At 45.7% G+C, this 12,511-nt stretch overlaps 1 protein-coding gene across 2 annotated transcripts in view; it reads left to right on the forward strand.

Annotated features, from left to right (window-relative positions):
• Manba (mannosidase beta) overlaps window positions 1–12,511 on the forward strand; it is an 85,425-nt gene that overhangs the window by 4,204 nt on the left and 68,710 nt on the right. The window lies entirely within an intron of this gene.

A 12,511-nucleotide genomic window follows, 5' to 3' on the forward strand; every position in this document is an offset into this window, starting at 1 on the left:
TGTGTGTGTGTGTGTGTGTGTGTGTGTGTGTGTGTGTGTGTGTGTGTCCTTGCAAGCACGGCATCCATGATGCACACTCAGAAAAGTTACAGGTGTAGAAGTTAGAAAACAACTGGTAGAAATGGCTTTTCTGCTCTCCCACTTGGATTCCAAGGATCAAGCTCAGGTAGCCAGTACCTTTATTCACTGAGTCATCTTGCTGTTTTGTTATTCAAAGCAGCAAGGGTTTTACCCTGTAGCCCAGGCCGGCCTTGAATTTGTAGGTGAGCTTCTTGCTTTAGGCTCCCAAGTGCTATGATTCCAGGAGTGTGCCAGCGCTCTTGGCTTGAGTAGTTGTGAGTGTACATAGAACCTGACAGTTGGGTTTGTTTACAGGTTGGATGGGAACAGCAGGACAAAGAGAAGTCTGAAAGAGCACCAGTAATTTCTAATGAGCTTGTGGCTAACCAGAACTTGTATTTACAGAGAGGCTCTGTGACCAGCCTTGGCTGTCTCACAGCTGTCTGTCTGAGTTTCTTGTCCAGAATCTCCAGCCCCTATGTGTATAGGAGTAAAGGAACTTTTCTTCATTTTTATCGAAATAAAGACTGGTGGGGCTGGAGAGCTGGCTCAATGGAGTTGCTTCTCTCCTCGAACTGTGGGTTCTAGGAGGGAACTCTGCTGTCAGGCTAGCACAGTCAGCACCTTTGCCCACTAAGCCCTCTCCTAGACCCAATGCAGTTCTCCTATGCCCGTCTTCTAGATCACCACTTCCTTCTTCAGAAACACCCACAATTAACAATTTCTTGTGAATTCCTCTTTGTAGACATAGGTAGGTCTATACCTTATATAGACTTGTTTGTCTCTCCCTCCCACAAACAATAACATTCTGTGACTGTTCTTTTACACTAATATGTAAAATGTGATAAATCCTAGAAAGCTTTTCAGATCATTATGCAAATAGAAATGCTAGCTAATCAGGACTGGATGCTCCCCTTTATGCAGAGACACTCTGAACATTCTTATCTCTCCAGCCTTTGCTATCCATGAGAAACAATTACTTTCTCCATCTCAGCCCAGGATGGTGGTGAAGGGCAGTAGGAAGGAGGTAAGGGTACAGGTGAAAGGCAGAAAATTCTCCTGGTCTCTGCCTCGTCTCTCTCCACTTTGCCCATTAAGTAACTTCCCTTTCTTGTCTATTCTTGTGAGAGTTGGGCATATCATAGTCTGTCAGATTTTTCTCTGATTCATCACTTTTTCTGCCACTCAGTTAGACATCACTTTCAAACACGGGTACTTCCTTCTGCAAACTAACTTTACCATCATTTGGATTAAAGGCGTGTACCACTAGACCTAACCTTTTCTTTACCTGAATTTTACTCTACACCAGGCTGGCTTTGAACTTAGATCCTGGAGTAAAGGCTTGTTTGTATTCCAGCTGGATCACACAGACCTAGAAGGTCTTTGGATGTGATCTCTTGCCAGAGTGGCTATGTTCTGAATTAAAATTCTTCTACAACTTCCCCCTTTTTATTTAGCCGTTCTTACTCAGCTCACATCCCAGATGGAAAAACCCAAAAGCCTGCTAGCTCAGCTGATGGCACAGGGGGAAAGGCCAAATGCTAAGAGCCAAAGATCTCAAAAGGCTAAAAGAGCCAAAGGGGACCAGAATATTGTTAAACTTAAGGGGCAATGCAGAGAGAGTGAGTAGGCAGCTTTACTGGGAGACTTTTCAGAGAGAGGTTGAATGAGAGAACTAGCTAGACAGAAGGAGCCAGAGAATGAGGAGCCAGAAGATTAGATAAGATTGCTGGAGTTAGTTTGAGGCCAAACAGAGCAATTCAGGGAAGCCAGATGGTCACTGGGAGAAGAGTCTGAGCCAGAACAGCTGAGTTGAACCAGCCAGCCCAGAGCTCAGTTAGAACAAGAAAGACTTAGCTTATTAAGCAGTAAGTCTCAGAGGCTGAGAACATTCTAGGCCTAGGTTAGATTGTATGGAAGCTAGAAACTTCTAGGACTAGGGCTAAGTTAGCAGACAGAAGCAGTAATCCTGCTTCTGTCAACTGAAACAGGCTAATAAAAGTTCCTTTTATAAGCACGAAGGTTCATGCCTGTAATCTCATCGCTCAGGGAGGCAGAGGCAGGCAGATCTCTGTGAGTTCAAGGACAGCCTGGTCTACAAAGTGAGTCCAGGACAGGCAGGGCTACACAGAGAAACCCTGTCTGGAAAAACCAAAAAGAAAAAAGAAAAAGAAAATATTAATTTTTTTATTAGTTTTTTATTGATATTAGTTTTTTTCTGATAGAACTTATTTTTTTATTAATTATGATTTATTCATTTTGTATCCCAGCTGTATCTTCTCCCAGGCCTCCTCCCAATCCCACCCTCCTTCCCTCTTCTCCTCCCATGCCTTTCCCCCAGTCCACTGATAGAGGAAGTCCTCCTCCCCTTCCATCTGACCCTAACCTATTAGGTTTCATCAGGACTACCTGCATTGTCTTCCTCTGTGGCCTGGTAAGGCTGCTCTCCCCTAAAGGGTAGATCAAAGAGCCAGCTACTGAGTTCTTGTCAGAGACAATCCCTGTTCCCCTTACTAGGGAACCTGCTTGGACACTGAGCTGCCATGGACTACATCTGTGCAGGGGTTTTAGGTTATCTCCATGCATGGTCCTTAGTTGGAGTATCAGTCTCAGAAAAGACCCCTGGTCCCAGATTTGTTGGTTCTGTGCTATCCTTATGGAGCTCCTGTCCTCTCCAGGTCTTACTAACTCCTTCTTCTTTCATATGATTGCCTGTGCTCTGCCCAAAGTTTGGTTATGAGTCTCAGCATCTGCTTTGATACCCTGCTGGGTAGAGTCTTTCAGAGGCCCTCTGTGGTAGGCTCCTGTCCTGTTTCCTCTTTTCTCCCTCTTCCAATGTCCATCCTATTTGCCTTGATATTAGTTTTTATTATACTTAGCACATGAAACATTATATGAATGCATGTATTTGTGATTGATAAGGGTCTTTTAGTTTTATTTATCTATTTGTTATTTATTATTTGTTTGTTTTGGCTGTCCTGGAATTCACTCTGTAGACCAGACTCAAAGTCATAGAGGTCCACCTGCCTCTGCCTCTGCCTCCTGAGTGCTGGGATTAAAGAAATGTGCCACCGCCACTGCCAGTGCCACCACCATCACCACCGCTGACAGTGCCATCACCACAACCAGCCTTAACTATCTTTTTAAACATCTGTGTTTATGCCACCTCTGTGTGTGGTACCCATGGAAGCCAGAAAAGGGCATTGGATTCCCTGGATCTGGAGTTACACGTAGTTGTGAGCTGCCAGATGTGAGTTCTAGGAACCAAATTTGGGAAGAGCAGCAAGTGCTCTTAACTGCTGAGCCATCTCTCTAGTCCCCTGAGTGTATGATTTTAAACCCTAATAACTGAAAGCACACCCCTGTGCCCACTGCCCAGCTTCTGAACCCACACGCATCTGCCCACTCTCCAGTTCCATCACCTGCTCTCCTGAAGTGCCCGCTGGCTTTGCATCACTAGGAAAGACTTGAACTAATCGCCTTGAAACACAGAAGGCTCATTCGGCTCCTGGTTTTGTAGGTCTCAGTTTGACTCACTTGGCTTTGCTGTCTTTGGCCTGTAGTGGCACATACTGTGTCATGTTAGTATGTGGCAGAGCATACATGTGTCATGTTAGTATGTGTTCACGCCTGACGGGGAGGCTAAAAGGAGGAAGGGAGGCTGAGATTCCTCTCTCTCTCTCTTCCTTTCCCTCTCTCTGACAGTGTTTTGCTATGTAGTGCAAGCTGGTCTTAAACTATTCTGTAGCTCTGCCTCGCCTTTTACTCATGGTAATCCTCCTGCTTCAGCTTCTCTAGTGCCAGGATTATAGGCATGTACTGCCACACCCAGCTTTGTGGGGGTTTGTTGGTTTGTTTTAAGCAGAATCTCATCCTGCCATTCAGGTTGGCCCGGAGCTCACTACGTAGCCTTGACCTTGCTGGGAGGTTTCCTGCCCTAGCTTCCTAAGTGCTGAGATTACAGTGCCACTAGGTGTTGCTCAGGTGGTTTGATGACGTAAGTGTGAGAAATACGAATTACAAATAACTTACTCAGGCACACACTATGGCACGGTTGTCCCAAGGCTCTCGGTTTACACTGACGCTGTAATTTTCAAAGCTGTGCGACACTAGCCTACGTACTGGGTCATGATTCAGCATGTGCACGTCTAGCCAGATCTCCCTGGGGTGACTCACTGTTGCACTGTTGAACAGCTGTGTGACTTTGAGCCTTGGGTTCTGTGTTAGTGGAGGGCGTTGCTGATAGGACATGTCCAGTAGTCCAGTAGGGCCACAGGCAGCATCTTCTAGCCACTCTACTGTTGCCGCAGGTTCCATCAGCACAAAAGTGTAAGTAAGGCCTTAGAAACTCGCCTTTAGGCTTCTTCCTCTGTAAGTCAGTGCTCAGCAGCGAATGTAGACATGTGCCTACCTTAAAGGCTGGACTCTATCAGCCTGAGGACTTGCGGGCTTGCTCAGCAGCTCAGCAGCTTGCAAGACTCTCCTGGTGTGCGGGCACATATGCAGGCAGAATAGTGTATAAATAATAAATAAATAAATCTTAAAAAATTAGTCTAAGCCTCTGACGCCTCTGACGAACCTAAAGTGATTTTTTTTTTCCTTTACTATTTTATCTTGGCATATGGTCCCATTTGGTGTGTGTGGGGTTAGATTTAAGTCTGTACTCTACCTGTGTATTTTAGAAAATCTTGTCTGGCTTTAGTGAGGCTTTAAATTGCACATTATATCCTTATTTTGTGTGAATGTGTTTGTGTGCATCGTGATGCATGTGTAGGGGATCAGAGAGCACCCTGTGGGTTCTGGGGTATTGGACTGGCGGCAGGTGTCTTTACCAGCTAATCCATCTCACTGCTGTGGCATGTTCTAGCATGCTTAGTTTGGGCGTGTCTTCTCACGTCCTTTCCCCTCCCTTCACTTGTCACGTCACTCGTATTCTGTTATTCTTCTATCCCATTCCTTAAAGCCTCTTTCCCCCCATGGGCCCCTTTCAAGTTTCCTGGCTTCTACACATCCCCCCCCTCACACACACAAATACGTACTCATTAGGTGCTTAAGATCTGCACATGAGCGACAGCCTGCAGGGTTTGGCTTCCTGAGCCTGGTGTACATCACCGGATGTAATAGTTTTCAGTTTCATTCATTTTGGTGCAAGTTTCGTTTTCCTTCACAGTTGAACAAAATCCTGTTGTGTATATGTACCACATTTTAATTATCAATCTTCTGTTGGTTGACATCTAGGCTGATTTAATCTCCTTGCTACTGTGAATAGAGCAGCAATAAACTCAGATGTGCAGAACCTAGGACATATGTTAATCTATGTTTAGCATTTTGAGAAGACTCCAAAGTGATATCCACGGTGGCTGTGCCAGCTCATGTTCTTACCAGCAATGACTTAAGATTCCTCTTTCTGCATGTCCTCACAGCATTTGGTCTCTTTTGGTGATAGTTATGCTGATGAATTTTTAAATTACGTTTTAAATTTTAAAATATTTATTATTCAGAAAGAGAGAGAATTTGTTCATTTGTGTCCCTACCCATGCCATAGCTGTGGCATGCCTGTGGAGATCAGAGATCAGTTCTCTTCTTCTACTGTGGAACCTGAGAATTGAACTTAGGTTTTGTGGTTTGAACAGGCAAGTGCTTTTACCTGCTTTTTGAGCCATCTTACCACAGAGTACTTTTCATTTGTATCTCCATGATTACTAAGGAGGTTCAACACTTCTAAAAATATTTGTTAGCCATTTACATTTCTTATGAGAATCCATTGACGACCAGAAGTTTTGATTTTTGGTGTTTAATTTTTGTAGTTCTTTATATATTCAGCTGTTAACCACTTCACCTCAGAATTACAGCTGACAAAGGTTCTCTTCTGTTCTGTATGCTGTATGCTTGCGCTCTTCCTTTGCAGGACATAAGCCTTTTAATTTAGGTAGTTCTCTCTGTCAAGAACAGATTGGTTCATACCAGGTTATGTGCAAGAGTGCAAGCAGAGAGGACTCTGTCGTAGGAACTTTTCTGGCTGTTCTGATCAAGAACCTGACATAAAGCAACTGAGGAGGATTTATTTTGGACCACAGTTAGAAAGGGTAAAGTTCGTGGCTTGGGTGCAGGGTGGGAATGGCAGAATTCACAGAGCAGCAGTGTGTGGCTGAGCCTCCTCTCACATGGGCTGAGCCGAGCAGGGAACACCAGACAATCACTTGGTGCTGTTCAGATCCAGGGTGGGTCCTTCCTCATAAACTGACCCTGTTTGTAGTCTCTTTCATAGCACGCTTTCCTGATGTCACAAATGTTTCATAGTTCAGTCAAGTTGACCGTCAAAATTCACCATTATTGCACTGACTCACGTAGTCCAGAATCTTCTACCTTTAGGAAAACTCATCTCTCTGTGCCCCTGAGTTTATTTGATTATGTGTATCTTTCATGAGTGATTGTTTGTCTGGTTTGTTCTGGCTCCATCCAAACAACAGCCTTTCTAATTTTTCGTAGTGTAATAATTTTAATTTATTCACTGGGAACAAATTTTGATTAGATCCATTCCCTGCTCCACTCTCCAATACCCACCGGTTATTCTGCTCAACACGACCCAGCTTCATCTCCTTCTCCTCTTTTGTAAATCACCCGCTGAGCCCAGTTAGTGCTGCTTGCACACAGGCAAGGGTGGGACATACGCTGTAGTCACACCCCAAGAGAGAAAGGAACTCTTTCTTGCCATGAACTACCATTGGCTCCTCGGCTAGCCCTGGGGCCTCCTGTACTCCTCCGTAATCCATGCTGGAGTTAAGACCAGCACAGTTTTGTTTAGGTCCTGTTCAGATCACCACAACCGCAGTGTGTTCATGGGTACAATGGCCATGCCATGTCCAAAGACAGCATTTCACAGCACTCCTCCCCCGCACTTCTTTCTCTTTCTTCTGAAGTGTTTCTTGATCCTTGGAATGAGGAGGAGGCTTGTGGTAGTTTGATTCAGAATCATCTGCATAGGCTCTTATGTTTGAATACCTGGTCCCCAGTTGGTGGAACTGTTTGGTAAGGGTTAGGAGGTGTGGTCTTGTTGGATGAGGCGAGGACTGGCTCCGAGGTTAAAAGCCCACTCCATTCCGAGTGTCTCTCACTCTCTGGCTCATGTTTATGGATCCAGATGTAAGCCCTCAGATACTGCTTCAGTGCCATGCCTGCCTGCCTGTCTGAGATTCCATGATGGTCATGGAATCTCAATTCTGGAATCATCAGCCTCCAAATTAAATGTTTTCTTTCGTAGGTTGCCTTGTTCATGGTGTCTTATCGCAGCAATAAAGAAGTAACCAAAGATAGGGGTTGATGTAAATGTCCTGTTTAGCACTGGGCATGCAACAGTCACTTGTTCTCAGTGCTTTAGCCAGTTGGAAGTCTCACCATTAACTCCTGCCCATTGTAAACAGAGACTTCTTGTGACCCAAACTGAGAGTTGCACAAATCTAAGTGTGTGTGGCTTCACCAGCCATTGGCTTTTGACCAGGTTTTTAGCACCAAACAGGAATTGACTTCTGTGAAGTAGGCCCCAGAATCCCGTCAGAAAGTGGCTGGTTACCTTCATAGCTGTCATGCCGCCATTGCAATATTTATCCCGCTAAACTGATCCTGTAGCATGCATGGTCTGCTGCTATGTCAGACCATTGATGTCTCTTCTCCTCAGCAGCCTGGACAGCATCTCCCTACACTAAAAAAGCTAGTCAGCAGAGAGAAAAGTTTCAGGTCCATTCCAGATCAACTTCTTTATGTTCGATAGCTAATGTTTGTGGTGTCTTAAGAAATAGGGTCTTGGCTGGGTGGTGGCGGCACACGCCTTTAATCCCGGCACTCAGGTGGCTCAGATAGGGTCGGAACATCTCGTTACAGTAGGTTTCCAAGGGCAATAGCCTAGGATGTTTTGGGGGCCTCTGGCCTCCCATAACTTTTGCCAAACATCTAGATATATCCAGGACTGTGGTCCATGGGCTACATTTGCCACAGGATGACAATGAGTATGGCCTGACACAGAATTAAAAATTTTACTTCAAACACTGAGGCATTTTTTTTGTGTGTGTGTGTGTGACTTATTTATTTGTAATTTGTTTGCACAGTTCTTGAATGTGAGCTTTGTTGGTTACAACATTATGTTACAATATCAAAAGATTGAAATTTGCCTGGATCTGAAAGTGATCTTGGCTACCCTTGTCTGTCCCATTTAATAGTAGTGCAGGGAGAGGATGCTGACAGATGTGTTCCCTGAGTTTTGGGGGGGGGGGTCTCTGTGCCGACTCTTCTGAAGCCTGGAGCTTTCCTGCAATCCTGTTTCTCTCTGCCAGCTGGGATAGCAATGAAGCACTTTCTCTGTAAGCTGCACAAGTCAGTGCCAGGCCATGTCATGACCAAGTCTGTGCTGCTCGGTGCCCTGTTTCCAGAAACTCAGCTGGTCTCTGCCATGTGTGCTCAGCAGCCCTCAGGTCTCAGGAGGCTGGAACAGGAGGCCTGCAAGGCATTTATGGACACCAGAGGGCCTCCGTGAAGACAGCGAGGCCATCACACAAAGTGGGACAACTTTTTACCCGTTTTGGTAACTGGTTCAGGCATGGGAGATTCCAGCATACAAACTCTTGACACTAACACCTCAGAGGCCTATATCCTGACCCCATGTCCATCTGCTAGATGAGAAGAGCTTTTATTTTTTTTAATTGAATTTGTAGCTAACTTCCACCACCTTCCCAACTGTGCAATAAACCTTATAGTCTAGTTTAAAAAAAAAAAAAAAAAAAAAGGTTGGAATAGGTCTGGTAAGATGACTCAGCAGGCAAGTGGGTTTTATGCCAAGGCTAATGACCCTGAGACCCATACCGTGGAAGGAAAGAACCAACTCCTACAAGTCTTCCTCTGACCTCCATACGTGTGCCATGGCACTTGGGTTCCCGCTTCCCCCCCACCCCCCCCCGTCCCCAACACACACACTTACACCAGTTTAAAAAAAAAAACTTGGGAGAAATTAACCTGTAAATTCTGTTTGCATAGAGAAAACACATCTAACCACGTGGCCAGCTAGCCCTGGGGCTCAGTACTTTGAAGTGCTTGGTTGAGCTGCTCTCACAGTTCTCTGTTTTTTGTTTTTTAAACTCATGATATTTTTAACCACCTTGGTTTAAGTCCACACTGCAGAGTTATAAATAGGGCAGAGTGAAGACACTTGGACAAGCTAATAATTATGCTTCTCTCCCAGCCTGAGTTCGTAAATATTTATGCTGTGTTTATTCACTGGAGACGCTCAGTCTTGTGTTCGGGAGGAGCCAAAAAGGAGGCAAGTTAGTTGGGACTTGCAACTAACATCACTTAACAGAGCCTCACCATGAACACAACTTGAAATAAAAACCTGCTTTGTAGCATTAAATCACACCTGTTGCTTTTTCCCACAGCAGCTTATCAAACTACCCAGTTTAGGAGCAATGTGTTGCCAATAGGAATCTTGATCACAGTGTACTGCCCTGGAGACATTGTGGGTGGGGACCCTAGACAGCTGCCCAGATGGCGACTGCCAGTCAAACATGGTCATTCAGCTCTCATTTCAATGGAATTTAGACAACACTGGCTTTTTCTTCTACTCCTGGACTTGCAGCCACTGAGGAAATAACACCCAGCCCTGTCCTAGTTAGAGTTTCTGTTGCTATGATGAAATGCCATGACCGAAGCAAGCTGGGTTGGATAGGGTTTATTTTTGGCCTATGCTTCCATATTACAGCTTGTCATCAAGACAGGGATTCAAGCAGGGCAGGATCCCGGAAGCCAGGGCTATGCAGAGGCTTTGGAGAAGTGCCGCTTCCTGACTTGCTCCTTGTGGCTTACTCAGCCTGCTTTGTTATAGAACCCAGGACCAATAGCTCAAGGTCAGCCCCATCCACAATGGACTGGGCAGTGGTGGTGCATGCCTTTAATCCCTGCACTTGGGAAGCAGAGGCAGCTGAATCCCAGAGTTTGAAGCTAGCCTGTCTACAGGACAGCCAGGTCTATACAGAGAAACCCTGTATTGAAAAACAAAACAAACAAAAAAGAATGAAAAAGATACCCCATAGAATACAATGGAAGAGCGGGTATGGAAGCACATGCCTGTAATCCTAGTCAGGGAGGCAGATCTCTGTGAGTTCAAAGCCAGCCTGGTCTACAGAGCGAGTTCAGGACAGCCAAGGCTACACACAGAGACCCCCGTCTTGGAAAAATCAACCAACCAGAAAAGAACAAACAAAAAACAATGGAAGTGGGTTAGTGAACTGATAGAGAACACCAAAGCATCTGGCCATGTGGTAATGGTCTGCCAACACTCCCTTTCATTTTGTTTACACACATGTGCGTGTGCATACACACATATACACACAGGCACACACACACACACACACACACATACACATATCCACAGACATACACACACAGACACACACATTTTGTGCATACTCTGTGATATTACATTTGCTGCTGCTTTCTCCAGTTCCTGCTCCCCACCTGAGAGCTGTGGTCCTAAAGATCTTTTGGGGGCGCAGAAGGGCAGTGATTAATCATAGTCCTGCCTAAGAGGGATTGTAAGACTGTGTTCTGGGCTGGAGAGAGTTAAGAGTACTGGCTGCTCTTCCAACGGTCCTGAGTGCAATTCCCAGCACCCACATAGTGGTTCCCAACCATCTATACTGGGATCTGATGCCCTCTTCTGGAGTGCAGGTCTACATACAGACAGTATAATAAATAAATAAATCTTAAAAAAAAGAATCTCTTCTATCGTATTTGGTGGAGAGGAGGCGTTTGGTTTTCAGTCATAGGTGTTGGCTGGGATCCCTGTTTCACAGGAGTTTAAGAATAACACGATTGTGCCAACTGATGACTTTACAAAGTATGAGAGGCAGGAAAGTCATGGAAATGTTTGTTTCAGGAGGATCGTCTTTTCTCAATAGCCCTTGAGGTGTGACCCTTTGGATTGTGGAGAGATACAGAGGACAATTTGAGAGAATTTAATAGGAGTAGAATAGATTTAAAATTTTAATATAATTTTTATGTGTGTGTGTGTGTGTACATGCGTGCACTTGTGTGAGTTTATGTGTACCAGCTGACTTCAGGAACTTGTAGGGGATAGAGGGGGGAGTCGGGTCCCCTGATGAGTGCTGGGAATCAAGAGTCCTAAGAGCCACTAACTATGAGTCCTCTAGAAGCGGTGGAGTACATTTAATAGAGAAAATAGCGCTACAACTGCCAATTGGTTTAGATGATAAAGTTCTACGAACTGTTTCTCTTTGTGTTGTAGTCGGGGTGGTGAGACTGTTCCCCTGGTTTGTCAATAGTCCATGCAGAGGCCTGGAAAGCTTGACTTCCTGTCCTTTAAAAATTGGTTAGATTTAAATGTTCTTATCTTATGTGAATGACTGTACGAATGACTGTTTCGCCCATATGCATGTCTGCGGGCTACACGTGTGCCTGGTGCCCCCAGCCAGAACAAGGCACTGGATCCCTTGGAAATGGAGTTACAGATGAATGTGAGCCACCATTTGAGTGCCGGGAATCAAATCCTGGTCCTCTGAAAAAGCAACAGATGCTCTTTATCTTTTGGTCTTTTGAGGAAGGGTTTCTCTGTGTAGCTCTGGTTGTTCTGCACTCGCTGTGTAGACCAGCCTGGCCTCGAACGCACAGCAAACTGCCCGCCAGTCTCTGCCTCCCTGAGTGCTGGGATCACAGGCATGTGCCATCCCGCCCGGCTGCAGCAAGTGCTCTTAACTGCTGGGCTATCTCTCCAGCCCCTCCATTCAGCTCTTAAGGGGACTCTGGGGAATCAAGATCTTCGCGCCTTTGCAACAAGTGCTTTGCTTCCTGATCCAGCTCCACAAGCCGCAGGAAGTCTTCGGCAGCACGCGGCCCTTGGCCGGCCGGCACACGGAATCAAGCCCAAGAGCTGCAGTTTGCTAACGCGGCTAAAGCAGAAAAGCTGCATCTTGTGAGTCTGGTGGTGAACGTGTACCCGCGTGCTCTCTCTCCTCAGGCCCTTTCAGCGCTCACGTAGAAATCACAGTGAAAAGTTGGAAATGCTTGAAGACTTCAAGGACCGGGACTTTTGCCGAGCTTTGGGAAGCAGAGCCCCCTGGAGGCCATCTGGGGTAGTGGTAGCAACGAGCAAAGAACCATGGGAGAAAAAGTGCTTTGTGTCCCCATTGCTTCCAGTTTTCGCTTGCCGCTAATACTTTAGAGGTTCTACGTTTTGTTTAAGGGAGGCAGGCGGGGCCATTGAGACAGTTCAGTGGGTGAAGGTGCTTGCTGCCAAGCCTGTCGGCTGAGTTCAATTCTTCGAACCCACGTGGTGGAAATAGAGAACTGACTCTCCCATGGTGTCCTCTGACCTCCACGTGTGTGCTGTGGTGCATGCCTGAACACACACACACACACACACACACACACACACACACACACACACACA

This window comes from Psammomys obesus, unplaced genomic scaffold (assembly GCF_907164565.1).
Source record: "Psammomys obesus unplaced genomic scaffold, mPsaObe1.curated_primary_1811, whole genome shotgun sequence".
Classification (NCBI taxonomy): domain Eukaryota; kingdom Metazoa; phylum Chordata; class Mammalia; order Rodentia; family Muridae; genus Psammomys; species Psammomys obesus.